Raw genomic sequence first — 24,222 nt, 5'->3', positions numbered from 1 at the left:
TCTTCTTAACGGGAGTCCAGGTGGCCATCTCCACAAATGGACTTTTCAGAATCCTTGGGTGGCACCGTAGTCGGAAACCAATTCTGGTTATCGCTTCTCGGCCTTTTGGCTAAGATCAAGTGTAGTATCTGTTCTTATCAGTTTAATATCTGATACGTCCCCTATCTGGGGACCATATATTAAATGGATTTTTAGAACAGGGAGATGGAAAAAGAGCTTGCTCTGTCCACTCCACGCATTGACCTGGTATTGCAGTATCTCCAGGACCGGTGCACCCCTTCTTTAATGCAGTTTCTAAAATCAGAAAGAATTGAATTCAATGCTTTTTGTTCATTTTGCTTGTTTGTCGGATTTTGGGATGGACTCTTTGGCTTTGCTTTTCTTCTCCTCATTGGATTTTTCATGTTAAAAGTTGCAGAAGCCAGATGACAAGCTCATTTTGGTTCAACTTCAGCAACTGTGCATTGCATTGCCATGTAATGTAATGTAATGCAATGCTATCTATCTAGCTCTCCCTCTATACTTCCTTTTGGATAAACAGACATATTAGGCAAGCATTTTGGAGCTTTCACCTAAATAACTACAGGTGGTGAGATAAGCTGCACAATATAATTGACCTTTCAGTATATTGTTGCACACACACCATCTATTTAGCAAATGCCCTTGTTATCAACAGCAGCCTTTTAAACTCACCTGAGCTAACAGGTATGTGAGCTGGTTACTCTGCTGCGCTTAAAATTTCTTTTTTGGTTTGCTACAATGCCTTTTCTGAAACGTTGTCTCCCTCTGCTGGAACACTGACTTCTTTCATTTAATGCCTGCAGACTATAAAAGAGAAACCAACCCAAAAAGTTTGGTTGATTAGTCTGTGGCATTCTTTTAAACTGTTGCTTATGGCGGTCTCTGTGAGCTTCTCAGTGACATTCAGCCATCCAGGTATCCCGCCTGCAGTAGACGGAATGTGGCAATGGAACGCTGGCTGCGCGTGTCATAATAGGCTCTGAGCCTTTATATACCTGCGCACAGCAGCAGCCACCTTCAGTCTGCTGCTGGACAGCCAGCAACAGCAGCAGCAGGAGAGGTAATTAATCAGCAACCCTCCTGCTAAGGGTAGACAGCTGCTCGTTCCACCCCCCCCCCCACCTTAATTGGTTCTCCTCCCTTCCAACGGTGTTGAGGCGGGTGGGAACAGCCGGGGGTTGAGGGTACTGTGCTAAAAGAGGTGGAGTTATGCAGATCTAAAACGCGTGGATTGCAGCAGCAGCAAGCCGAAAAGTGCAGGCATGTGAGGGATCTAGAGGTTGACAGCATGTCTTCTTAACGAGAGTCCAGGTGGCCATCTCCACAAATGGACTTTTCAGAATCCTTGGGTGGCACCGTAGTCGGAAACCAATTCTGGTTATCGCTTCTCGGCCTTTTGGCTAAGATCAAGTGTAGTATCTGTTCTTATCAGTTTAATATCTGATACGTCCCCTATCTGGGGACCATATATTAAATGGATTTTTAGAACAGGGAGATGGAAAAAGAGCTTGCTCTGTCCACTCCACGCATTGACCTGGTATTGCAGTATCTCCAGGACCGGTGCACCCCTTCTTTAATGCAGTTTCTAAAATCAGAAAGAATTGAATTCAATGCTTTTTGTTCATTTTGCTTGTTTGTCGGATTTTGGGATGGACTCTTTGGCTTTGCTTTTCTTCTCCTCATTGGATTTTTCATGTTAAAAGTTGCAGAAGCCAGATGACAAGCTCATTTTGGTTCAACTTCAGCAACTGTGCTTTGCATTGCCATGTAATGTAATGTAATGCAATGCTATCTATCTAGCTCTCCCTCTATACTTCCTTTTGGATAAACAGACATATTAGGCAAGCATTTTGGAGCTTTCACCTAAATAACTACAGGTGGTGAGATAAGCTGCACAATATAATTGACCTTTCAGTATATTGTTGCACACACACCATCTATTTAGCAAATGCCCTTGTTATCAACAGCAGCCTTTTAAACTCACCTGAGCTAACAGGTATGTGAGCTGGTTACTCTGCTGCGCTTAAAATTTCTTTTTTGGGTTGCTACAATGCCTTTTCTGAAACGTTGTCTCCCTCTGCTGGAACACTGACTTCTTTCATTTAATGCCTGCAGACTATAAAAGAGAAACCAACCCAAAAAGTTTGGTTGATTAGTCTGTGGCATTCTTTTAAACTGTTGCTTATGGCGGTCTCTGTGAGCTTCTCAGTGACATTCAACCATCCAGGTATCCCGCCTGCAGTAGACGGAATGTGGCAATGGAACGCTGGCTGCGCGTGTCATAATAGGCTCTGAGCCTTTATATACCTGCGCACAGCAGCAGCCACCTTCAGTCTGCTGCTGGACAGCCAGCAGCAGCAGCAGCAGGAGAGGTAATTAATCAGCAACCCTCCTGCTAAGGGTAGACAGCTGCTCGTTCCACCCCCCCCCGCCTTAATTGGTTCTCCTCCCTTCCAACGGTGTTGAGGCGGGTGGGAACAGCCGGGGGTTGAGGGTACTGTGCTAAAAGAGGTGGAGTTATGCAGATCTAAAACGCGTGGATTGCAGCAGCAGCAAGCCGAAAAGTGCAGGCATGTGAGGGATCTAGAGGTTGACAGCATGTCTTCTTTACGGGAGTCCAGGTGGCCATCTCCACAAATGGACTTTTCAGAATCCTTGGGTGGCACCGTAGTCGGAAACCAATTCTGGTTATCGCTTCTCGGCCTTTTGGCTAAGATCAAGTGTAGTATCTGTTCTTATCAGTTTAATATCTGATACGTCCCCTATCTGGGGACCATATATTAAATGGATTTTTAGAACAGGGAGATGGAAAAAGAGCTTGCTCTGTCCACTCCACGCATTGACCTGGTATTGCAGTATCTCCAGGACCGGTGCACCCCTTCTTTAATGCAGTTTCTAAAATCAGAAAGAATTGAATTCAATGCTTTTTGTTCATTTTGCTTGTTTGTCGGATTTTGGGATGGACTCTTTGGCTTTGCTTTTCTTCTCCTCATTGGATTTTTCATGTTAAAAGTTGCAGAAGCCAGATGACAAGCTCATTTTGGTTCAACTTCAGCAACTGTGCATTGCATTGCCATGTAATGTAATGTAATGCAATGCTATCTATCTAGCTCTCCCTCTATACTTCCTTTTGGATAAACAGACATATTAGGCAAGCATTTTGGAGCTTTCACCTAAATAACTACAGGTGGTGAGATAAGCTGCACAATATAATTGACCTTTCAGTATATTGTTGCACACACACCATCTATTTAGCAAATGCCCTTGTTATCAACAGCAGCCTTTTAAACTCACCTGAGCTAACAGGTATGTGAGCTGGTTACTCTGCTGCGCTTAAAATTTCTTTTTTGGTTTGCTACAATGCCTTTTCTGAAACGTTGTCTCCCTCTGCTGGAACACTGACTTCTTTCATTTAATGCCTGCAGACTATAAAAGAGAAACCAACCCAAAAAGTTTGGTTGATTAGTCTGTGGCATTCTTTTAAACTGTTGCTTATGGCGGTCTCTGTGAGCTTCTCAGTGACATTCAGCCATCCAGGTATCCCGCCTGCAGTAGACGGAATGTGGCAATGGAACGCTGGCTGCGCGTGTCATAATAGGCTCTGAGCCTTTATATACCTGCGCACAGCAGCAGCCACCTTCAGTCTGCTGCTGGACAGCCAGCAGCAGCAGCAGCAGGAGAGGTAATTAATCAGCAACCCTCCTGCTAAGGGTAGACAGCTGCTCGTTCCACCCCCCCCCCCGCCTTAATTGGCTCTCCTCCCTTCCAACGGTGTTGAGGCGGGTGGGAACAGCCGGGGGTTGAGGGTACTGTGCTAAAAGAGGTGGAGTTATGCAGATCTAAAACGCGTGGATTGCAGCAGCAGCAAGCCGAAAAGTGCAGGCATGTGAGGGATCTAGAGGTTGACAGCATGTCTTCTTAACGGGAGTCCAGGTGGCTATCTCCACAAATGGACTTTTCAGAATCCTTGGGTGGCACCGTAGTCGGAAACCAATTCTGGTTATCGCTTCTCGGCCTTTTGGCTAAGATCAAGTGTAGTATCTGTTCTTATCAGTTTAATATCTGATACGTCCCCTATCTGGGGACCATATATTAAATGGATTTTTAGAACAGGGAGATGGAAAAAGAGCTTGCTCTGTCCACTCCACGCATTGACCTGGTATTGCAGTATCTCCAGGACCGGTGCACCCCTTCTTTAATGCAGTTTCTAAAATCAGAAAGAATTGAATTCAATGCTTTTTGTTCATTTTGCTTGTTTGTCGGATTTTGGGATGGACTCTTTGGCTTTGCTTTTCTTCTCCTCATTGGATTTTTCATGTTAAAAGTTGCAGAAGCCAGATGACAAGCTCATTTTGGTTCAACTTCAGCAACTGTGCATTGCATTGCCATGTAATGTAATGTAATGCAATGCTATCTATCTAGCTCTCCCTCTATACTTCCTTTTGGATAAACAGACATATTAGGCAAGCATTTTGGAGCTTTCACCTAAATAACTACAGGTGGTGAGATAAGCTGCACAATATAATTGACCTTTCAGTATATTGTTGCACACACACCATCTATTTAGCAAATGCCCTTGTTATCAACAGCAGCCTTTTAAACTCACCTGAGCTAACAGGTATGTGAGCTGGTTACTCTGCTGCGCTTAAAATTTCTTTTTTGGTTTGCTACAATGCCTTTTCTGAAACGTTGTCTCCCTCTGCTGGAACACTGACTTCTTTCATTTAATGCCTGCAGACTATAAAAGAGAAACCAACCCAAAAAGTTTGGTTGATTAGTCTGTGGCATTCTTTTAAACTGTTGCTTATGGCGGTCTCTGTGAGCTTCTCAGTGACATTCAGCCATCCAGGTATCCCGCCTGCAGTAGACGGAATGTGGCAATGGAACGCTGGCTGCGCGTGTCATAATAGGCTCTGAGCCTTTATATACCTGCGCACAGCAGCAGCCACCTTCAGTCTGCTGCTGGACAGCCAGCAGCAGCAGCAGCAGGAGAGGTAATTAATCAGCAACCCTCCTGCTAAGGGTAGACAGCTGCTCGTTCCACCCCCCCCCCCCGCCTTAATTGGTTCTCCTCCCTTCCAACGGTGTTGAGGCGGGTGGGAACAGCCGGGGGTTGAGGGTACTGTGCTAAAAGAGGTGGAGTTATGCAGATCTAAAACGCGTGGATTGCAGCAGCAGCAAGCCGAAAAGTGCAGGCATGTGAGGGATCTAGAGGTTGACAGCATGTCTTCTTAACGGGAGTCCAGGTGGCCATCTCCACAAATGGACTTTTCAGAATCCTTGGGTGGCACCGTAGTCGGAAACCAATTCTGGTTATCGCTTCTCGGCCTTTTGGCTAAGATCAAGTGTAGTATCTGTTCTTATCAGTTTAATATCTGATACGTCCCCTATCTGGGGACCATATATTAAATGGATTTTTAGAACAGGGAGATGGAAAAAGAGCTTGCTCTGTCCACTCCACGCATTGACCTGGTATTGCAGTATCTCCAGGACCGGTGCACCCCTTCTTTAATGCAGTTTCTAAAATCAGAAAGAATTGAATTCAATGCTTTTTGTTCATTTTGCTTGTTTGTCGGATTTTGGGATGGACTCTTTGGCTTTGCTTTTCTTCTCCTCATTGGATTTTTCATGTTAAAAGTTGCAGAAGCCAGATGACAAGCTCATTTTGGTTCAACTTCAGCAACTGTGCATTGCATTGCCATGTAATGTAATGTAATGCAATGCTATCTATCTAGCTCTCCCTCTATACTTCCTTTTGGATAAACAGACATATTAGGCAAGCATTTTGGAGCTTTCACCTAAATAACTACAGGTGGTGAGATAAGCTGCACAATATAATTGACCTTTCAGTATATTGTTGCACACACACCATCTATTTAGCAAATGCCCTTGTTATCAACAGCAGCCTTTTAAACTCACCTGAGCTAACAGGTATGTGAGCTGGTTACTCTGCTGCGCTTAAAATTTCTTTTTTGGTTTGCTACAATGCCTTTTCTGAAACGTTGTCTCCCTCTGCTGGAACACTGACTTCTTTCATTTAATGCCTGCAGACTATAAAAGAGAAACCAACCCAAAAAGTTTGGTTGATTAGTCTGTGGCATTCTTTTAAACTGTTGCTTATGGCGGTCTCTGTGAGCTTCTCAGTGACATTCAGCCATCCAGGTATCCCGCCTGCAGTAGACGGAATGTGGCAATGGAACGCTGGCTGCGCGTGTCATAATAGGCTCTGAGCCTTTATATACCTGCGCACAGCAGCAGCCACCTTCAGTCTGCTGCTGGACAGCCAGCAGCAGCAGCAGCAGGAGAGGTAATTAATCAGCAACCCTCCTGCTAAGGGTAGACAGCTGCTCGTTCCACCCCCCCCCGCCTTAATTGGCTCTCCTCCCTTCCAACGGTGTTGAGGCGGGTGGGAACAGTCGGGGGTTGAGGGTACTGTGCTAAAAGAGGTGGAGTTATGCAGATCTAAAACGCGTGGATTGCAGCAGCAGCAAGCCGAAAAGTGCAGGCATGTGAGGGATCTAGAGGTTGACAGCATGTCTTCTTAACGGGAGTCCAGGTGGCCATCTCCACAAATGGACTTTTCAGAATCCTTGGGTGGCACCGTAGTCGGAAACCAATTCTGGTTATCGCTTCTCGGCCTTTTGGCTAAGATCAAGTGTAGTATCTGTTCTTATCAGTTTAATATCTGATACGTCCCCTATCTGGGGACCATATATTAAATGGATTTTTAGAACAGGGAGATGGAAAAAGAGCTTGCTCTGTCCACTCCACGCATTGACCTGGTAATGCAGTATCTCCAGGACCGGTGCACCCCTTCTTTAATGCAGTTTCTAAAATCAGAAAGAATTGAATTCAATGCTTTTTGTTCATTTTGCTTGTTTGTCGGATTTTGGGATGGACTCTTTGGCTTTGCTTTTCTTCTCCTCATTGGATTTTTCATGTTAAAAGTTGCAGAAGCCAGATGACAAGCTCATTTTGGTTCAACTTCAGCAACTGTGCATTGCATTGCCATGTAATGTAATGTAATGCAATGCTATCTATCTAGCTCTCCCTCTATACTTCCTTTTGGATAAACAGACATATTAGGCAAGCATTTTGGAGCTTTCACCTAAATAACTACAGGTGGTGAGATAAGCTGCACAATATAATTGACCTTTCAGTATATTGTTGCACACACACCATCTATTTAGCAAATGCCCTTGTTATCAACAGCAGCCTTTTAAACTCACCTGAGCTAACAGGTATGTGAGCTGGTTACTCTGCTGCGCTTAAAATTTCTTTTTTGGTTTGCTACAATGCCTTTTCTGAAACGTTGTCTCCCTCTGCTGGAACACTGACTTCTTTCATTTAATGCCTGCAGACTATAAAAGAGAAACCAACCCAAAAAGTTTGGTTGATTAGTCTGTGGCATTCTTTTAAACTGTTGCTTATGGCGGTCTCTGTGAGCTTCTCAGTGACATTCAGCCATCCAGGTATCCCGCCTGCAGTAGACGGAATGTGGCAATGGAACGCTGGCTGCGCGTGTCATAATAGGCTCTGAGCCTTTATATACCTGCGCACAGCAGCAGCCACCTTCAGCCTGCTGCTGGACAGCCAGCAGCAGCAGCAGCAGGAGAGGTAATTAATCAGCAACCCTCCTGCTAAGGGTAGACAGCTGCTCGTTCCACCCCCCACCCCCGCCTTAATTGGTTCTCCTCCCTTCCAACGGTGTTGAGGCGGGTGGGAACAGCCGGGGGTTGAGGGTACTGTGCTAAAAGAGGTGGAGTTATGCAGATCTAAAACGCGTGGATTGCAGCAGCAGCAAGCCGAAAAGTGCAGGCATGTGAGGGATCTAGAGGTTGACAGCATGTCTTCTTAACGGGAGTCCAGGTGGCCATCTCCACAAATGGACTTTTCAGAATCCTTGGGTGGCACCGTAGTCGGAAACCAATTCTGGTTATCGCTTCTCGGCCTTTTGGCTAAGATCAAGTGTAGTATCTGTTCTTATCAGTTTAATATCTGATACGTCCCCTATCTGGGGACCATATATTAAATGGATTTTTAGAACAGGGAGATGGAAAAAGAGCTTGCTCTGTCCACTCCACGCATTGACCTGGTATTGCAGTATCTCCAGGACCGGTGCACCCCTTCTTTAATGCAGTTTCTAAAATCAGAAAGAATTGAATTCAATGCTTTTTGTTCATTTTGCTTGTTTGTCGGATTTTGGGATGGACTCTTTGGCTTTGCTTTTCTTCTCCTCATTGGATTTTTCATGTTAAAAGTTGCAGAAGCCAGATGACAAGCTCATTTTGGTTCAACTTCAGCAACTGTGCATTGCATTGCCATGTAATGTAATGTAATGCAATGCTATCTATCTAGCTCTCCCTCTATACTTCCTTTTGGATAAACAGACATATTAGGCAAGCATTTTGGAGCTTTCACCTAAATAACTACAGGTGGTGAGATAAGCTGCACAATATAATTGACCTTTCAGTATATTGTTGCACACACACCATCTATTTAGCAAATGCCCTTGTTATCAACAGCAGCCTTTTAAACTCACCTGAGCTAACAGGTATGTGAGCTGGTTACTCTGCTGCGCTTAAAATTTCTTTTTTGGTTTGCTACAATGCCTTTTCTGAAACGTTGTCTCCCTCTGCTGGAACACTGACTTCTTTCATTTAATGCCTGCAGACTATAAAAGAGAAACCAACCCAAAAAGTTTGGTTGATTAGTCTGTGGCATTCTTTTAAACTGTTGCTTATGGCGGTCTCTGTGAGCTTCTCAGTGACATTCAGCCATCCAGGTATCCCGCCTGCAGTAGACGGAATGTGGCAATGGAACGCTGGCTGCGCGTGTCATAATAGGCTCTGAGCCTTTATATACCTGCGCACAGCAGCAGCCACCTTCAGTCTGCTGCTGGACAGCCAGCAGCAGCAGCAGCAGGAGAGGTAATTAATCAGCAACCCTCCTGCTAAGGGTAGACAGCTGCTCGTTCCACCCCCCACCCCCGCCTTAATTGGTTCTCCTCCCTTCCAACGGTGTTGAGGCGGGTGGGAACAGCCGGGGGTTGAGGGTACTGTGCTAAAAGAGGTGGAGTTATGCAGATCTAAAACGCGTGGATTGCAGCAGCAGCAAGCCGAAAAGTGCAGGCATGTGAGGGATCTAGAGGTTGACAGCATGTCTTCTTAACGGGAGTCCAGGTGGCCATCTCCACAAATGGACTTTTCAGAATCCTTGGGTGGCACCGTAGTCGGAAACCAATTCTGGTTATCGCTTCTCGGCCTTTTGGCTAAGATCAAGTGTAGTATCTGTTCTTATCAGTTTAATATCTGATACGTCCCCTATCTGGGGACCATATATTAAATGGATTTTTAGAACAGGGAGATGGAAAAAGAGCTTGCTCTGTCCACTCCACGCATTGACCTGGTATTGCAGTATCTCCAGGACCGGTGCACCCCTTCTTTAATGCAGTTTCTAAAATCAGAAAGAATTGAATTCAATGCTTTTTGTTCATTTTGCTTGTTTGTCGGATTTTGGGATGGACTCTTTGGCTTTGCTTTTCTTCTCCTCATTGGATTTTTCATGTTAAAAGTTGCAGAAGCCAGATGACAAGCTCATTTTGGTTCAACTTCAGCAACTGTGCATTGCATTGCCATGTAATGTAATGTAATGCAATGCTATCTATCTAGCTCTCCCTCTATACTTCCTTTTGGATAAACAGACATATTAGGCAAGCATTTTGGAGCTTTCACCTAAATAACTACAGGTGGTGAGATAAGCTGCACAATATAATTGACCTTTCAGTATATTGTTGCACACACACCATCTATTTAGCAAATGCCCTTGTTATCAACAGCAGCCTTTTAAACTCACCTGAGCTAACAGGTATGTGAGCTGGTTACTCTGCTGCGCTTAAAATTTCTTTTTTGGTTTGCTACAATGCCTTTTCTGAAACGTTGTCTCCCTCTGCTGGAACACTGACTTCTTTCATTTAATGCCTGCAGACTATAAAAGAGAAACCAACCCAAAAAGTTTGGTTGATTAGTCTGTGGCATTCTTTTAAACTGTTGCTTATGGCGGTCTCTGTGAGCTTCTCAGTGACATTCAGCCATCCAGGTATCCCGCCTGCAGTAGACGGAATGTGGCAATGGAACGCTGGCTGCGCGTGTCATAATAGGCTCTGAGCCTTTATATACCTGCGCACAGCAGCAGCCACCTTCAGTCTGCTGCTGGACAGCCAGCAGCAGCAGCAGCAGGAGAGGTAATTAATCAGCAACCCTCCTGCTAAGGGTAGACAGCTGCTCGTTCCACCCCCCCCCGCCTTAATTGGTTCTCCTCCCTTCCAACGGTGTTGAGGCGGGTGGGAACAGCCGGGGGTTGAGGGTACTGTGCTAAAAGAGGTGGAGTTATGCAGATCTAAAACGCGTGGATTGCAGCAGCAGCAAGCCGAAAAGTGCAGGCATGTGAGGGATCTAGAGGTTGACAGCATGTCTTCTTAACGGGAGTCCAGGTGGCCATCTCCACAAATGGACTTTTCAGAATCCTTGGGTGGCACCGTAGTCGGAAACCAATTCTGGTTATCGCTTCTCGGCCTTTTGGCTAAGATCAAGTGTAGTATCTGTTCTTATCAGTTTAATATCTGATACGTCCCCTATCTGGGGACCATATATTAAATGGATTTTTAGAACAGGGAGATGGAAAAAGAGCTTGCTCTGTCCACTCCACGCATTGACCTGGTATTGCAGTATCTCCAGGACCGGTGCACCCCTTCTTTAATGCAGTTTCTAAAATCAGAAAGAATTGAATTCAATGCTTTTTGTTCATTTTGCTTGTTTGTCGGATTTTGGGATGGACTCTTTGGCTTTGCTTTTCTTCTCCTCATTGGATTTTTCATGTTAAAAGTTGCAGAAGCCAGATGACAAGCTCATTTTGGTTCAACTTCAGCAACTGTGCATTGCATTGCCATGTAATGTAATGTAATGCAATGCTATCTATCTAGCTCTCCCTCTATACTTCCTTTTGGATAAACAGACATATTAGGCAAGCATTTTGGAGCTTTCACCTAAATAACTACAGGTGGTGAGATAAGCTGCACAATATAATTGACCTTTCAGTATATTGTTGCACACACACCATCTATTTAGCAAATGCCCTTGTTATCAACAGCAGCCTTTTAAACTCACCTGAGCTAACAGGTATGTGAGCTGGTTACTCTGCTGCGCTTAAAATTTCTTTTTTGGTTTGCTACAATGCCTTTTCTGAAACGTTGTCTCCCTCTGCTGGAACACTGACTTCTTTCATTTAATGCCTGCAGACTATAAAAGAGAAACCAACCCAAAAAGTTTGGTTGATTAGTCTGTGGCATTCTTTTAAACTGTTGCTTATGGCGGTCTCTGTGAGCTTCTCAGTGACATTCAGCCATCCAGGTATCCCGCCTGCAGTAGACGGAATGTGGCAATGGAACGCTGGCTGCGCGTGTCATAATAGGCTCTGAGCCTTTATATACCTGCGCACAGCAGCAGCCACCTTCAGTCTGCTGCTGGACAGCCAGCAGCAGCAGCAGCAGGAGAGGTAATTAATCAGCAACCCTCCTGCTAAGGGTAGACAGCTGCTCGTTCCACCCCCCCCCCGCCTTAATTGGTTCTCCTCCCTTCCAACGGTGTTGAGGCGGGTGGGAACAGCCGGGGGTTGAGGGTACTGTGCTAAAAGAGGTGGAGTTATGCAGATCTAAAACGCGTGGATTGCAGCAGCAGCAAGCCGAAAAGTGCAGGCATGTGAGGGATCTAGAGGTTGACAGCATGTCTTCTTAACGGGAGTCCAGGTGGCCATCTCCACAAATGGACTTTTCAGAATCCTTGGGTGGCACCGTAGTCGGAAACCAATTCTGGTTATCGCTTCTCGGCCTTTTGGCTAAGATCAAGTGTAGTATCTGTTCTTATCAGTTTAATATCTGATACGTCCCCTATCTGGGGACCATATATTAAATGGATTTTTAGAACAGGGAGATGGAAAAAGAGCTTGCTCTGTCCACTCCACGCATTGACCTGGTATTGCAGTATCTCCAGGACCGGTGCACCCCTTCTTTAATGCAGTTTCTAAAATCAGAAAGAATTGAATTCAATGCTTTTTGTTCATTTTGCTTGTTTGTCGGATTTTGGGATGGACTCTTTGGCTTTGCTTTTCTTCTCCTCATTGGATTTTTCATGTTAAAAGTTGCAGAAGCCAGATGACAAGCTCATTTTGGTTCAACTTCAGCAACTGTGCATTGCATTGCCATGTAATGTAATGTAATGCAATGCTATCTATCTAGCTCTCCCTCTATACTTCCTTTTGGATAAACAGACATATTAGGCAAGCATTTTGGAGCTTTCACCTAAATAACTACAGGTGGTGAGATAAGCTGCACAATATAATTGACCTTTCAGTATATTGTTGCACACACACCATCTATTTAGCAAATGCCCTTGTTATCAACAGCAGCCTTTTAAACTCACCTGAGCTAACAGGTATGTGAGCTGGTTACTCTGCTGCGCTTAAAATTTCTTTTTTGGTTTGCTACAATGCCTTTTCTGAAACGTTGTCTCCCTCTGCTGGAACACTGACTTCTTTCATTTAATGCCTGCAGACTATAAAAGAGAAACCAACCCAAAAAGTTTGGTTGATTAGTCTGTGGCATTCTTTTAAACTGTTGCTTATGGCGGTCTCTGTGAGCTTCTCAGTGACATTCAGCCATCCAGGTATCCCGCCTGCAGTAGACGGAATGTGGCAATGGAACGCTGGCTGCGCGTGTCATAATAGGCTCTGAGCCTTTATATACCTGCGCACAGCAGCAGCCACCTTCAGTCTGCTGCTGGACAGCCAGCAGCAGCAGCAGCAGGAGAGGTAATTAATCAGCAACCCTCCTGCTAAGGGTAGACAGCTGCTCGTTCCACCCCCCCCCCCCCCGCCTTAATTGGTTCTCCTCCCTTCCAACGGTGTTGAGGCGGGTGGGAACAGCCGGGGGTTGAGGGTACTGTGCTAAAAGAGGTGGAGTTATGCAGATCTAAAACGCGTGGATTGCAGCGGCAGCAAGCCGAAAAGTGCAGGCATGTGAGGGATCTAGAGGTTGACAGCATGTCTTCTTAACGGGAGTCCAGGTGGCCATCTCCACAAATGGACTTTTCAGAATCCTTGGGTGGCACCGTAGTCGGAAACCAATTCTGGTTATCGCTTCTCGGCCTTTTGGCTAAGATCAAGTGTAGTATCTGTTCTTATCAGTTTAATATCTGATACGTCCCCTATCTGGGGACCATATATTAAATGGATTTTTAGAACAAGGAGATGGAAAAAGAGCTTGCTCTGTCCACTCCACGCATTGACCTGGTATTGCAGTATCTCCAGGACCGGTGCACCCCTTCTTTAATGCAGTTTCTAAAATCAGAAAGAATTGAATTCAATGCTTTTTGTTCATTTTGCTTGTTTGTCGGATTTTGGGATGGACTCTTTGGCTTTGCTTTTCTTCTCCTCATTGGATTTTTCATGTTAAAAGTTGCAGAAGCCAGATGACAAGCTCATTTTGGTTCAACTTCAGCAACTGTGCATTGCATTGCCATGTAATGTAATGTAATGCAATGCTATCTATCTAGCTCTCCCTCTATACTTCCTTTTGGATAAACAGACATATTAGGCAAGCATTTTGGAGCTTTCACCTAAATAACTACAGGTGGTGAGATAAGCTGCACAATATAATTGACCTTTCAGTATATTGTTGCACACACACCATCTATTTAGCAAATGCCCTTGTTATCAACAGCAGCCTTTTAAACTCACCTGAGCTAACAGGTATGTGAGCTGGTTACTCTGCTGCGCTTAAAATTTCTTTTTTGGTTTGCTACAATGCCTTTTCTGAAACGTTGTCTCCCTCTGCTGGAACACTGACTTCTTTCATTTAATGCCTGCAGACTATAAAAGAGAAACCAACCCAAAAAGTTTGGTTGATTAGTCTGTGGCATTCTTTTAAACTGTTGCTTATGGCGGTCTCTGTGAGCTTCTCAGTGACATTCAGCCATCCAGGTATCCCGCCTGCAGTAGACGGAATGTGGCAATGGAACGCTGGCTGCGCGTGTCATAATAGGCTCTGAGCCTTTATATACCTGCGCACAGCAGCAGCCACCTTCAGTCTGCTGCTGGACAGCCAGCAGCAGCAGGAGAGGTAATTAATCAGCAACCCTCCTGCTAAGGGTAGACAGCTGCTCGTTCCACCCCCCCCCCCGCCTTAATTGGTTCTCCTCCCTTCCAACGGTGTTGAGGCGGGTGGGAACAGCCGGGGGTTGAGGGTACTGTGCTAAAAGAGGTGGAGTTATGCAGATCTAAAACGCGTGGATTGCAGCAGCAGCAAGCCGAAAAGTGCAGGCATGTGAGGGATCTAGAGGTTGACAGCATGTCTTCTTAACGGGAGTCCAGGTGGCCATCTCCACAAATGGACTTTTCAGAATCCTTGGGTGGCACCGTAGTCGGAAACCAATTCTGGTTATCGCTTCTCGGCCTTTTGGCTAAGATCAAGTGTAGTATCTGTTCTTATCAGTTTAATATCTGATACGTCCCCTATCTGGGGACCATATATTAAATGGATTTTTAGAACAGGGAGATGGAAAAAGAGCTTGCTCTGTCCACTCCACGCATTGACCTGGTATTGCAGTATCTCCAGGACCGGTGCACCCCTTCTTTAATGCAGTTTCTAAAATCAGAAAGAATTGAATTCAATGCTTTTTGTTCATTTTGCTTGTTTGTCGGATTTTGGGATGGACTCTTTGGCTTTGCTTTTCTTCTCCTCATTGGATTTTTCATGTTAAAAGTTGCAGAAGCCAGATGACAAGCTCATTTTGGTTCAACTTCAGCAACTGTGCATTGCATTGCCATGTAATGTAATGTAATGCAATGCTATCTATCTAGCTCTCCCTCTATACTTCCTTTTGGATAAACAGACATATTAGGCAAGCATTTTGGAGCTTTCACCTAAATAACTACAGGTGGTGAGATAAGCTGCACAATATAATTGACCTTTCAGTATATTGTTGCACACACACCATCTATTTAGCAAATGCCCTTGTTATCAACAGCAGCCTTTTAAACTCACCTGAGCTAACAGGTATGTGAGCTGGTTACTCTGCTGCGCTTAAAATTTCTTTTTTGGTTTGCTACAATGCCTTTTCTGAAACGTTGTCTCCCTCTGCTGGAACACTGACTTCTTTCATTTAATGCCTGCAGACTATAAAAGAGAAACCAACCCAAAAAGTTTGGTTGATTAGTCTGTGGCATTCTTTTAAACTGTTGCTTATGGCGGTCTCTGTGAGCTTCTCAGTGACATTCAGCCATCCAGGTATCCCGCCTGCAGTAGACGGAATGTGGCAATGGAACGCTGGCTGCGCGTGTCATAATAGGCTCTGAGCCTTTATATACCTGCGCACAGCAGCAGCCACCTTCAGTCTGCTGCTGGACAGCCAGCAGCAGCAGCAGCAGGAGAGGTAATTAATCAGCAACCCTCCTGCTAAGGGTAGACAGCTGCTCGTTCCACCCCCCCCCCGCCTTAATTGGTTCTCCTCCCTTCCAACGGTGTTGAGGCGGGTGGGAACAGCCGGGGGTTGAGGGTACTGTGCTAAAAGAGGTGGAGTTATGCAGATCTAAAACGCGTGGATTGCAGCAGCAGCAAGCCGAAAAGTGCAGGCATGTGAGGGATCTAGAGGTTGACAGCATGTCTTCTTAACGGGAGTCCAGGTGGCCATCTCCACAAATGGACTTTTCAGAATCCTTGGGTGGCACCGTAGTCGGAAACCAATTCTGGTTATCGCTTCTCGGCCTTTTGGCTAAGATCAAGTGTAGTATCTGTTCTTATCAGTTTAATATCTGATACGTCCCCTATCTGGGGACCATATATTAAATGGATTTTTAGAACAGGGAGATGGAAAAAGAGCTTGCTCTGTCCACTCCACGCATTGACCTGGTATTGCAGTATCTCCAGGACCGGTGCACCCCTTCTTTAATGCAGTTTCTAAAATCAGAAAGAATTGAATTCAATGCTTTTTGTTCATTTTGCTTGTTTGTCGGATTTTGGGATGGACTCTTTGGCTTTGCTTTTCTTCTCCTCATTGGATTTTTCATGTTAAAAGTTGCAGAAGCCAGATGACAAGCTCATTTTGGTTCAACTTCAGCAACTGTGCATTGCATTGCCATGTAATGTAATGTAATGCAATGCTATCTATCTAGCTCTCCCTCTATACTTCCTTTTGGATAAACAGACATATTAGGCAAGCATTTTGGAGCTTTCACCTAAATAACTACAGGTGGTGAGATAAGCTGCACAATATAATTGACCTTTCAGTATATTGTTGCACACACACCATCTATTTAGCAAATGCCCTTGTTATCAACAGCAGCCTTTTAAACTCACCTGAGCTAACAGGTATGTGAGCTGGTTACTCTGCTGCGCTTAAAATTTCTTTTTTGGTTTGCTACAATGCCTTTTCTGAAACGTTGTCTCCCTCTGCTGGAACACTGACTTCTTTCATTTAATGCCTGCAGACTATAAAAGAGAAACCAACCCAAAAAGTTTGGTTGATTAGTCTGTGGCATTCTTTTAAACTGTTGCTTATGGCGGTCTCTGTGAGCTTCTCAGTGACATTCAGCCATCCAGGTATCCCGCCTGCAGTAGACGGAATGTGGCAATGGAACGCTGGCTGCGCGTGTCATAATAGGCTCTGAGCCTTTATATACCTGCGCACAGCAGCAGCCACCTTCAGTCTGCTGCTGGACAGCCAGCAGCAGCAGCAGCAGGAGAGGTAATTAATCAGCAACCCTCCTGCTAAGGGTAGACAGCTGCTCGTTCCACCCCCCCCCCCCCGCCTTAATTGGTTCTCCTCCCTTCCAACGGTGTTGAGGCGGGTGGGAACAGCCGGGGGTTGAGGGTACTGTGCTAAAAGAGGTGGAGTTATGCAGATCTAAAACGCGTGGATTGCAGCGGCAGCAAGCCGAAAAGTGCAGGCATGTGAGGGATCTAGAGGTTGACAGCATGTCTTCTTAACGGGAGTCCAGGTGGCCATCTCCACAAATGGACTTTTCAGAATCCTTGGGTGGCACCGTAGTCGGAAACCAATTCTGGTTATCGCTTCTCGGCCTTTTGGCTAAGATCAAGTGTAGTATCTGTTCTTATCAGTTTAATATCTGATACGTCCCCTATCTGGGGACCATATATTAAATGGATTTTTAGAACAAGGAGATGGAAAAAGAGCTTGCTCTGTCCACTCCACGCATTGACCTGGTATTGCAGTATCTCCAGGACCGGTGCACCCCTTCTTTAATGCAGTTTCTAAAATCAGAAAGAATTGAATTCAATGCTTTTTGTTCATTTTGCTTGTTTGTCGGATTTTGGGATGGACTCTTTGGCTTTGCTTTTCTTCTCCTCATTGGATTTTTCATGTTAAAAGTTGCAGAAGCCAGATGACAAGCTCATTTTGGTTCAACTTCAGCAACTGTGCATTGCATTGCCATGTAATGTAATGTAATGCAATGCTATCTATCTAGCTCTCCCTCTATACTTCCTTTTGGATAAACAGACATATTAGGCAAGCATTTTGGAGCTTTCACCTAAATAACTACAGGTGGTGAGATAAGCTGCACAATATAATTGACCTTTCAGTATATTGTTGCACACACACCATCTATTTAGCAAATGCCCTTGTTATCAACAGCAGCCTTTTAAACTCACCTGAGCTAACAGGTATGTGAGCTGGTTACTCTGCTGCGCTTAAAATTTCTTTTTTGGTTTGCTACAATGCCTTTTCTGAAACGTTGTCTCCCTCTGCTGGAACACTGACTTCTTTCATTTAATGCCTGCAGACTATAAAAGAGAAACCAACCCAAAAAGTTTGGTTGATTAGTCTGTGGCATTCTTTTAAACTGTTGCTTATGGCGGTCTCTGTGAGCTTCTCAGTGACATTCAGCCATCCAGGTATCCCGCCTGCAGTAGACGGAATGTGGCAATGGAACGCTGGCTGCGCGTGTCATAATAGGCTCTGAGCCTTTATATACCTGCGCACAGCAGCAGCCACCTTCAGTCTGCTGCTGGACAGCCAGCAGCAGCAGCAGCAGGAGAGGTAATTAATCAGCAACCCTCCTGCTAAGGGTAGACAGCTGCTCGTTCCACCCCCCCCCCCCCCGCCTTAATTGGTTCTCCTCCCTTCCAACGGTGTTGAGGCGGGTGGGAACAGCCGGGGGTTGAGGGTACTGTGCTAAAAGAGGTGGAGTTATGCAGATCTAAAACGCGTGGATTGCAGCGGCAGCAAGCCGAAAAGTGCAGGCATGTGAGGGATCTAGAGGTTGACAGCATGTCTTCTTAACGGGAGTCCAGGTGGCCATCTCCACAAATGGACTTTTCAGAATCCTTGGGTGGCACCGTAGTCGGAAACCAATTCTGGTTATCGCTTCTCGGCCTTTTGGCTAAGATCAAGTGTAGTATCTGTTCTTATCAGTTTAATATCTGATACGTCCCCTATCTGGGGACCATATATTAAATGGATTTTTAGAACAAGGAGATGGAAAAAGAGCTTGCTCTGTCCACTCCACGCATTGACCTGGTATTGCAGTATCTCCAGGACCGGTGCACCCCTTCTTTAATGCAGTTTCTAAAATCAGAAAGAATTGAATTCAATGCTTTTTGTTCATTTTGCTTGTTTGTCGGATTTTGGGATGGACTCTTTGGCTTTGCTTTTCTTCTCCTCATTGGATTTTTCATGTTAAAAGTTGCAGAAGCCAGATGACAAGCTCATTTTGGTTCAACTTCAGCAACTGTGCATTGCATTGCCATGTAATGTAATGTAATGCAATGCTATCTATCTAGCTCTCCCTCTATACTTCCTTTTGGATAAACAGACATATTAGGCAAGCATTTTGGAGCTTTCACCTAAATAACTACAGGTGGTGAGATAAGCTGCACAATATAATTGACCTTTCAGTATATTGTTGCACACACACCATCTATTTAGCAAATGCCCTTGTTATCAACAGCAGCCTTTTAAACTCACCTGAGCTAACAGGTATGTGAGCTGGTTACTCTGCTGCGCTTAAAATTTCTTTTTTGGTTTGCTACAATGCCTTTTCTGAAACGTTGTCTCCCTCTGCTGGAACACTGACTTCTTTCATTTAATGCCTGCAGACTATAAAAGAGAAACCAACCCAAAAAGTTTGGTTGATTAGTCTGTGGCATTCTTTTAAACTGTTGCTTATGGCGGTCTCTGTGAGCTTCTCAGTGACATTCAGCCATCCAGGTATCCCGCCTGCAGTAGACGGAATGTGGCAATGGAACGCTGGCTGCGCGTGTCATAATAGGCTCTGAGCCTTTATATACCTGCGCACAGCAGCAGCCACCTTCAGTCTGCTGCTGGACAGCCAGCAGCAGCAGGAGAGGTAATTAATCAGCAACCCTCCTGCTAAGGGTAGACAGCTGCTCGTTCCACCCCCCCCCCCCCGCCTTAATTGGTTCTCCTCCCTTCCAACGGTGTTGAGGCGGGTGGGAACAGCCGGGGGTTGAGGGTACTGTGCTAAAAGAGGTGGAGTTATGCAGATCTAAAACGCGTGGATTGCAGCAGCAGCAAGCCGAAAAGTGCAGGCATGTGAGGGATCTAGAGGTTGACAGCATGTCTTCTTAACGGGAGTCCAGGTGGCCATCTCCACAAATGGACTTTTCAGAATCCTTGGGTGGCACCGTAGTCGGAAACCAATTCTGGTTATCGCTTCTCGGCCTTTTGGCTAAGATCAAGTGTAGTATCTGTTCTTATCAGTTTAATATCTGATACGTCCCCTATCTGGGGACCATATATTAAATGGATTTTTAGAACAGGGAGATGGAAAAAGAGCTTGCTCTGTCCACTCCACGCATTGACCTGGTATTGCAGTATCTCCAGGACCGGTGCACCCCTTCTTTAATGCAGTTTCTAAAATCAGAAAGAATTGAATTCAATGCTTTTTGTTCATTTTGCTTGTTTGTCGGATTTTGGGATGGACTCTTTGGCTTTGCTTTTCTTCTCCTCATTGGATTTTTCATGTTAAAAGTTGCAGAAGCCAGATGACAAGCTCATTTTGGTTCAACTTCAGCAACTGTGCATTGCATTGCCATGTAATGTAATGTAATGCAATGCTATCTATCTAGCTCTCCCTCTATACTTCCTTTTGGATAAACAGACATATTAGGCAAGCATTTTGGAGCTTTCACCTAAATAACTACAGGTGGTGAGATAAGCTGCACAATATAATTGACCTTTCAGTATATTGTTGCACACACACCATCTATTTAGCAAATGCCCTTGTTATCAACAGCAGCCTTTTAAACTCACCTGAGCTAACAGGTATGTGAGCTGGTTACTCTGCTGCGCTTAAAATTTCTTTTTTGGTTTGCTACAATGCCTTTTCTGAAACGTTGTCTCCCTCTGCTGGAACACTGACTTCTTTCATTTAATGCCTGCAGACTATAAAAGAGAAACCAACCCAAAAAGTTTGGTTGATTAGTCTGTGGCATTCTTTTAAACTGTTGCTTATGGCGGTCTCTGTGAGCTTCTCAGTGACATTCAGCCATCCAGGTATCCCGCCTGCAGTAGACGGAATGTGGCAATGGAACGCTGGCTGCGCGTGTCATAATAGGCTCTGAGCCTTTATATACCTGCGCACAGCAGCAGCCACCTTCAGTCTGCTGCTGGACAGCCAGCAGCAGCAGCAGCAGGAGAGGTAATTAATCAGCAACCCTCCTGCTAAGGGTAGACAGCTGCTCGTTCCACCCCCCCCCCCGCCTTAATTGGTTCTCCTCCCTTCCAACGGTGTTGAGGCGGGTGGGAACAGCCGGGGGTTGAGGGTACTGTGCTAAAAGAGGTGGAGTTATGCAGATCTAAAACGCGTGGATTGCAGCAGCAGCAAGCCGAAAAGTGCAGGCATGTGAGGGATCTAGAGGTTGACAGCATGTCTTCTTAACCGGAGTCCAGGTGGCCATCTCCACAAATGGACTTTTCAGAATCCTTGGGTGGCACCGTAGTCGGAAACCAATTCTGGTTATCGCTTCTCGGCCTTTTGGCTAAGATCAAGTGTAGTATCTGTTCTTATCAGTTTAATATCTGATACGTCCCCTATCTGGGGACCATATATTAAATGGATTTTTAGAACAGGGAGATGGAAAAAGAGCTTGCTCTGTCCACTCCACGCATTGACCTGGTATTGCAGTATCTCCAGGACCGGTGCACCCCTTCTTTAATGCAGTTTCTAAAATCAGAAAGAATTGAATTCAATGCTTTTTGTTCATTTTGCTTGTTTGTCGGATTTTGGGATGGACTCTTTGGCTTTGCTTTTCTTCTCCTCATTGGATTTTTCATGTTAAAAGTTGCAGAAGCCAGATGACAAGCTCATTTTGGTTCAATTTCAGCAACTGTGCATTGCATTGCCATGTAATGTAATGTAATGCAATGCTATCTATCTAGCTCTCCCTCTATACTTCATTTTGGATAAACAGACATATTAGGCAAGCATTTTGGAGCTTTCACCTAAATAACTACAGGTGGTGAGATAAGCTGCACAATATAATTGACCTTTCAGTATATTGTTGCACACACACCATCTATTTAGCAAATGCCCTTGTTATCAACAGCAGCCTTTTAAACTCACCTGAGCTAACAGGTATGTGAGCTGGTTACTCTGCTGCGCTTAAAATTTCTTTTTTGGTTTGCTACAATGCCTTTTCTGAAACGTTGTCTCCCTCTGCTGGAACACTGACTTCTTTCATTTAATGCCTGCAGACTATAAAAGAGAAACCAACCCAAAAAGTTTGGTTGATTAGTCTGTGGCATTCTTTTAAACTGTTGCTTATGGCGGTCTCTGTGAGCTTCTCAGTGACATTCAGCCATCCAGGTATCCCGCCTGCAGTAGACGGAATGTGGCAATGGAACGCTGGCTGCGCGTGTCATAATAGGCTCTGAGCCTTTATATACCTGCGCACAGCAGCAGCCACCTTCAGTCTGCTGCTGGACAGCCAGCAGCAGCAGCAGCAGGAGAGGTAATTAATCAGCAACCCTCCTGCTAAGGGTAGACAGCTGCTCGTTCCACCCCCCCCCCGCCTTAATTGGTTCTCCTCCCTTCCAACGGTGTTGAGGCGGGTGGGAACAGCCGGGGGTTGAGGGTACTGTGCTAAAAGACGTGGAGTTATGCAGATCTAAAACGCGTGGATTGCAGCAGCAGCAAGCCGAAAAGTGCAGGCATGTGAGGGATCTAGAGGTTGACAGCATGTCTTCTTAACGGGAGTCCAGGTGGCCATCTCCACAAATGGACTTTTCAGAATCCTTGGGTGGCACCGTAGTCGGAAACCAATTCTGGTTATCGCTTCTCGGCCTTTTGGCTAAGATCAAGTGTAGTTTCTGTTCTTATCAGTTTAATATCTGATACGTCCCCTATCTGGGGACCATATATTAAATGGATTTTTAGAACAGGGAGATGGAAAAAGAGCTTGCTCTGTCCACTCCACGCATTGACCTGGTATTGCAGTATCTCCAGGACCGGTGCACCCCTTCTTTAATGCAGTTTCTAAAATCAGAAAGAATTGAATTCAATGCTTTTTGTTCATTTTGCTTGTTTGTCGGATTTTGGGATGGACTCTTTGGCTTTGCTTTTCTTCTCCTCATTGGATTTTTCATGTTAAAAGTTGCAGAAGCCAGATGACAAGCTCATTTTGGTTCAACTTCAGCAACTGTGCATTGCATTGCCATGTAATGTAATGTAATGCAATGCTATCTATCTAGCTCTCCCTCTATACTTCCTTTTGGATAAACAGACATATTAGGCAAGCATTTTGGAGCTTTCACCTAAATAACTACAGGTGGTGAGATAAGCTGCACAATATAATTGACCTTTCAGTATATTGTTGCACACGCACCATCTATTTAGCAAATGCCCTTGTTATCAACAGCAGCCTTTTAAACTCACCTGAGCTAACAGGTATGTGAGCTGGTTACTCTGCTGCGCTTAAAATTTCTTTTTTGGTTTGCTACAATGCCTTTTCTGAAACGTTGTCTCCCTCTGCTGGAACACTGACTTCTTTCATTTAATGCCTGCAGACTATAAAAGAGAAACCAACCCAAAAAGTTTGTTTGATTAGTCTGTGGCATTCTTTTAAACTGTTGCTTATGGCGGTCTCTGTGAGCTTCTCAGTGACATTCAGCCATCCAGGTATCCCGCCTGCAGTAGACGGAATGTGGCAATGGAACGCTGGCTGCGCGTGTCATAATAGGCTCTGAGCCTTTATATACCTGCGCACAGCAGCAGCCACCTTCAGTCTGCTGCTGGACAGCCAGCAGCAGCAGCAGCAGGAGAGGTAATTAATCAGCAACCCTCCTGCTAAGGGTAGACAGCTGCTCGTTCCACCCCCCCCCCCGCCTTAATTGGTTCTCCTCCCTTCCAACGGTGTTGAGGCGGGTGGGAACAGCCGGGGGTTGAGGGTACTGTGCTAAAAGAGGTGGAGTTATGCAGATCTAAAACGCGTGGATTGCAGCAGCAGCAAGCCGAAAAGTGCAGGCATGTGAGGGATCTAGAGGTTGACAGCATGTCTTCTTAACGGGAGTCCAGGTGGCCATCTCCACAAATGGACTTTTCAGAATCCTTGGGTGGCACCGTAGTCGGAAACCAATTCTGGTTATCGCTTCTCGGCCTTTTGGCTAAGATCAAGTGTAGTATCTGTTCTTATCAGTTTAATATCTGATACGTCCCCTATCTGGGGACCATATATTAAATGGATTTTTAGAACAGGGAGATGGAAAAAGAGCTTGCTCTGTCCACTCCACGCATTGACCTGGTATTGCAGTATCTCCAGGACCGGTGCACCCCTTCTTTAATGCAGTTTCTAAAATCAGAAAGAATTGAATTCAATGCTTTTTGTTCATTTTACTTGTTTGTCGGATTTTGGGATGGACTCTTTGGCTTTGCTTTTCTTCTCCTCATTGGATTTTTCATGTTAAAAGTTGCAGAAGCCAGATGACAAGCTCATTTTGGTTCAACTTCAGCAACTGTGCATTGCATTGCCATGTAATGTAATGTAATGCAATGCTATCTATCTAGCTCTCCCTCTATACTTCCTTTTGGATAAACAGACATATTAGGCAAGCATTTTGGAGCTTTCACCTAAATAACTACAGGTGGTGAGAAAAGCTGCACAATATAATT

At 45.0% G+C, this 24,222-nt stretch overlaps 19 non-coding genes across 19 annotated transcripts; all 19 read left to right on the top strand.

Moving 5' to 3' along the window:
- Nucleotides 1-89: 89 nt before the first annotated feature.
- Nucleotides 90-280, top strand: LOC141188359 (U2 spliceosomal RNA). The gene has a single exon (XR_012262459.1). It is a non-coding gene; the product is annotated as a U2 spliceosomal RNA (small nuclear RNA).
- A 1,121-nt stretch (nt 281-1,401) lies between these two features.
- LOC141188358 (U2 spliceosomal RNA) lies at nt 1,402-1,592 on the top strand. Its single transcript, XR_012262458.1, has one exon. It is a non-coding gene; the product is annotated as a U2 spliceosomal RNA (small nuclear RNA).
- Nucleotides 1,593-2,711: 1,119 nt separating this feature from the next.
- Nucleotides 2,712-2,902, top strand: LOC141188355 (U2 spliceosomal RNA). Its single transcript, XR_012262456.1, has one exon. It is a non-coding gene; the product is annotated as a U2 spliceosomal RNA (small nuclear RNA).
- A 1,121-nt stretch (nt 2,903-4,023) lies between these two features.
- LOC141188354 (U2 spliceosomal RNA) lies at nt 4,024-4,214 on the top strand. Its single transcript, XR_012262455.1, has one exon. It is a non-coding gene; the product is annotated as a U2 spliceosomal RNA (small nuclear RNA).
- A 1,122-nt stretch (nt 4,215-5,336) lies between these two features.
- Nucleotides 5,337-5,527, top strand: LOC141188353 (U2 spliceosomal RNA). Its single transcript, XR_012262454.1, has one exon. It is a non-coding gene; the product is annotated as a U2 spliceosomal RNA (small nuclear RNA).
- Nucleotides 5,528-6,646: 1,119 nt separating this feature from the next.
- On the top strand, nt 6,647-6,837 carry LOC141184335 (U2 spliceosomal RNA). The gene has a single exon (XR_012259100.1). It is a non-coding gene; the product is annotated as a U2 spliceosomal RNA (small nuclear RNA).
- Nucleotides 6,838-7,959: 1,122 nt separating this feature from the next.
- LOC141188352 (U2 spliceosomal RNA) lies at nt 7,960-8,150 on the top strand. Its single transcript, XR_012262453.1, has one exon. It is a non-coding gene; the product is annotated as a U2 spliceosomal RNA (small nuclear RNA).
- A 1,122-nt stretch (nt 8,151-9,272) lies between these two features.
- On the top strand, nt 9,273-9,463 carry LOC141188351 (U2 spliceosomal RNA). The gene has a single exon (XR_012262452.1). It is a non-coding gene; the product is annotated as a U2 spliceosomal RNA (small nuclear RNA).
- A 1,119-nt stretch (nt 9,464-10,582) lies between these two features.
- Nucleotides 10,583-10,773, top strand: LOC141188350 (U2 spliceosomal RNA). The gene has a single exon (XR_012262451.1). It is a non-coding gene; the product is annotated as a U2 spliceosomal RNA (small nuclear RNA).
- A 1,120-nt stretch (nt 10,774-11,893) lies between these two features.
- LOC141188349 (U2 spliceosomal RNA) lies at nt 11,894-12,084 on the top strand. The gene has a single exon (XR_012262450.1). It is a non-coding gene; the product is annotated as a U2 spliceosomal RNA (small nuclear RNA).
- A 1,124-nt stretch (nt 12,085-13,208) lies between these two features.
- Nucleotides 13,209-13,399, top strand: LOC141187376 (U2 spliceosomal RNA). The gene has a single exon (XR_012261567.1). It is a non-coding gene; the product is annotated as a U2 spliceosomal RNA (small nuclear RNA).
- Nucleotides 13,400-14,514: 1,115 nt separating this feature from the next.
- LOC141188348 (U2 spliceosomal RNA) lies at nt 14,515-14,705 on the top strand. Its single transcript, XR_012262449.1, has one exon. It is a non-coding gene; the product is annotated as a U2 spliceosomal RNA (small nuclear RNA).
- A 1,120-nt stretch (nt 14,706-15,825) lies between these two features.
- On the top strand, nt 15,826-16,016 carry LOC141188347 (U2 spliceosomal RNA). The gene has a single exon (XR_012262448.1). It is a non-coding gene; the product is annotated as a U2 spliceosomal RNA (small nuclear RNA).
- Nucleotides 16,017-17,139: 1,123 nt separating this feature from the next.
- On the top strand, nt 17,140-17,330 carry LOC141187364 (U2 spliceosomal RNA). The gene has a single exon (XR_012261556.1). It is a non-coding gene; the product is annotated as a U2 spliceosomal RNA (small nuclear RNA).
- A 1,124-nt stretch (nt 17,331-18,454) lies between these two features.
- Nucleotides 18,455-18,645, top strand: LOC141187350 (U2 spliceosomal RNA). The gene has a single exon (XR_012261545.1). It is a non-coding gene; the product is annotated as a U2 spliceosomal RNA (small nuclear RNA).
- A 1,117-nt stretch (nt 18,646-19,762) lies between these two features.
- LOC141188345 (U2 spliceosomal RNA) lies at nt 19,763-19,953 on the top strand. The gene has a single exon (XR_012262447.1). It is a non-coding gene; the product is annotated as a U2 spliceosomal RNA (small nuclear RNA).
- Nucleotides 19,954-21,074: 1,121 nt separating this feature from the next.
- LOC141188343 (U2 spliceosomal RNA) lies at nt 21,075-21,265 on the top strand. Its single transcript, XR_012262445.1, has one exon. It is a non-coding gene; the product is annotated as a U2 spliceosomal RNA (small nuclear RNA).
- A 1,120-nt stretch (nt 21,266-22,385) lies between these two features.
- Nucleotides 22,386-22,576, top strand: LOC141185180 (U2 spliceosomal RNA). Its single transcript, XR_012259866.1, has one exon. It is a non-coding gene; the product is annotated as a U2 spliceosomal RNA (small nuclear RNA).
- Nucleotides 22,577-23,697: 1,121 nt separating this feature from the next.
- On the top strand, nt 23,698-23,888 carry LOC141188342 (U2 spliceosomal RNA). Its single transcript, XR_012262444.1, has one exon. It is a non-coding gene; the product is annotated as a U2 spliceosomal RNA (small nuclear RNA).
- Nucleotides 23,889-24,222: the final 334 nt, after the last annotated feature.

Source organism: Phyllobates terribilis, unplaced genomic scaffold (genome assembly GCF_046119375.1).
Source record: "Phyllobates terribilis strain yellow unplaced genomic scaffold, ASM4611937v1 Scaffold_40__1_contigs__length_11209783, whole genome shotgun sequence".
NCBI lineage: Eukaryota > Metazoa > Chordata > Amphibia > Anura > Dendrobatidae > Phyllobates > Phyllobates terribilis.
Note: the sequence above shows the minus strand (reverse complement) of the source record. Positions and strands in the feature narration are given on the sequence as shown.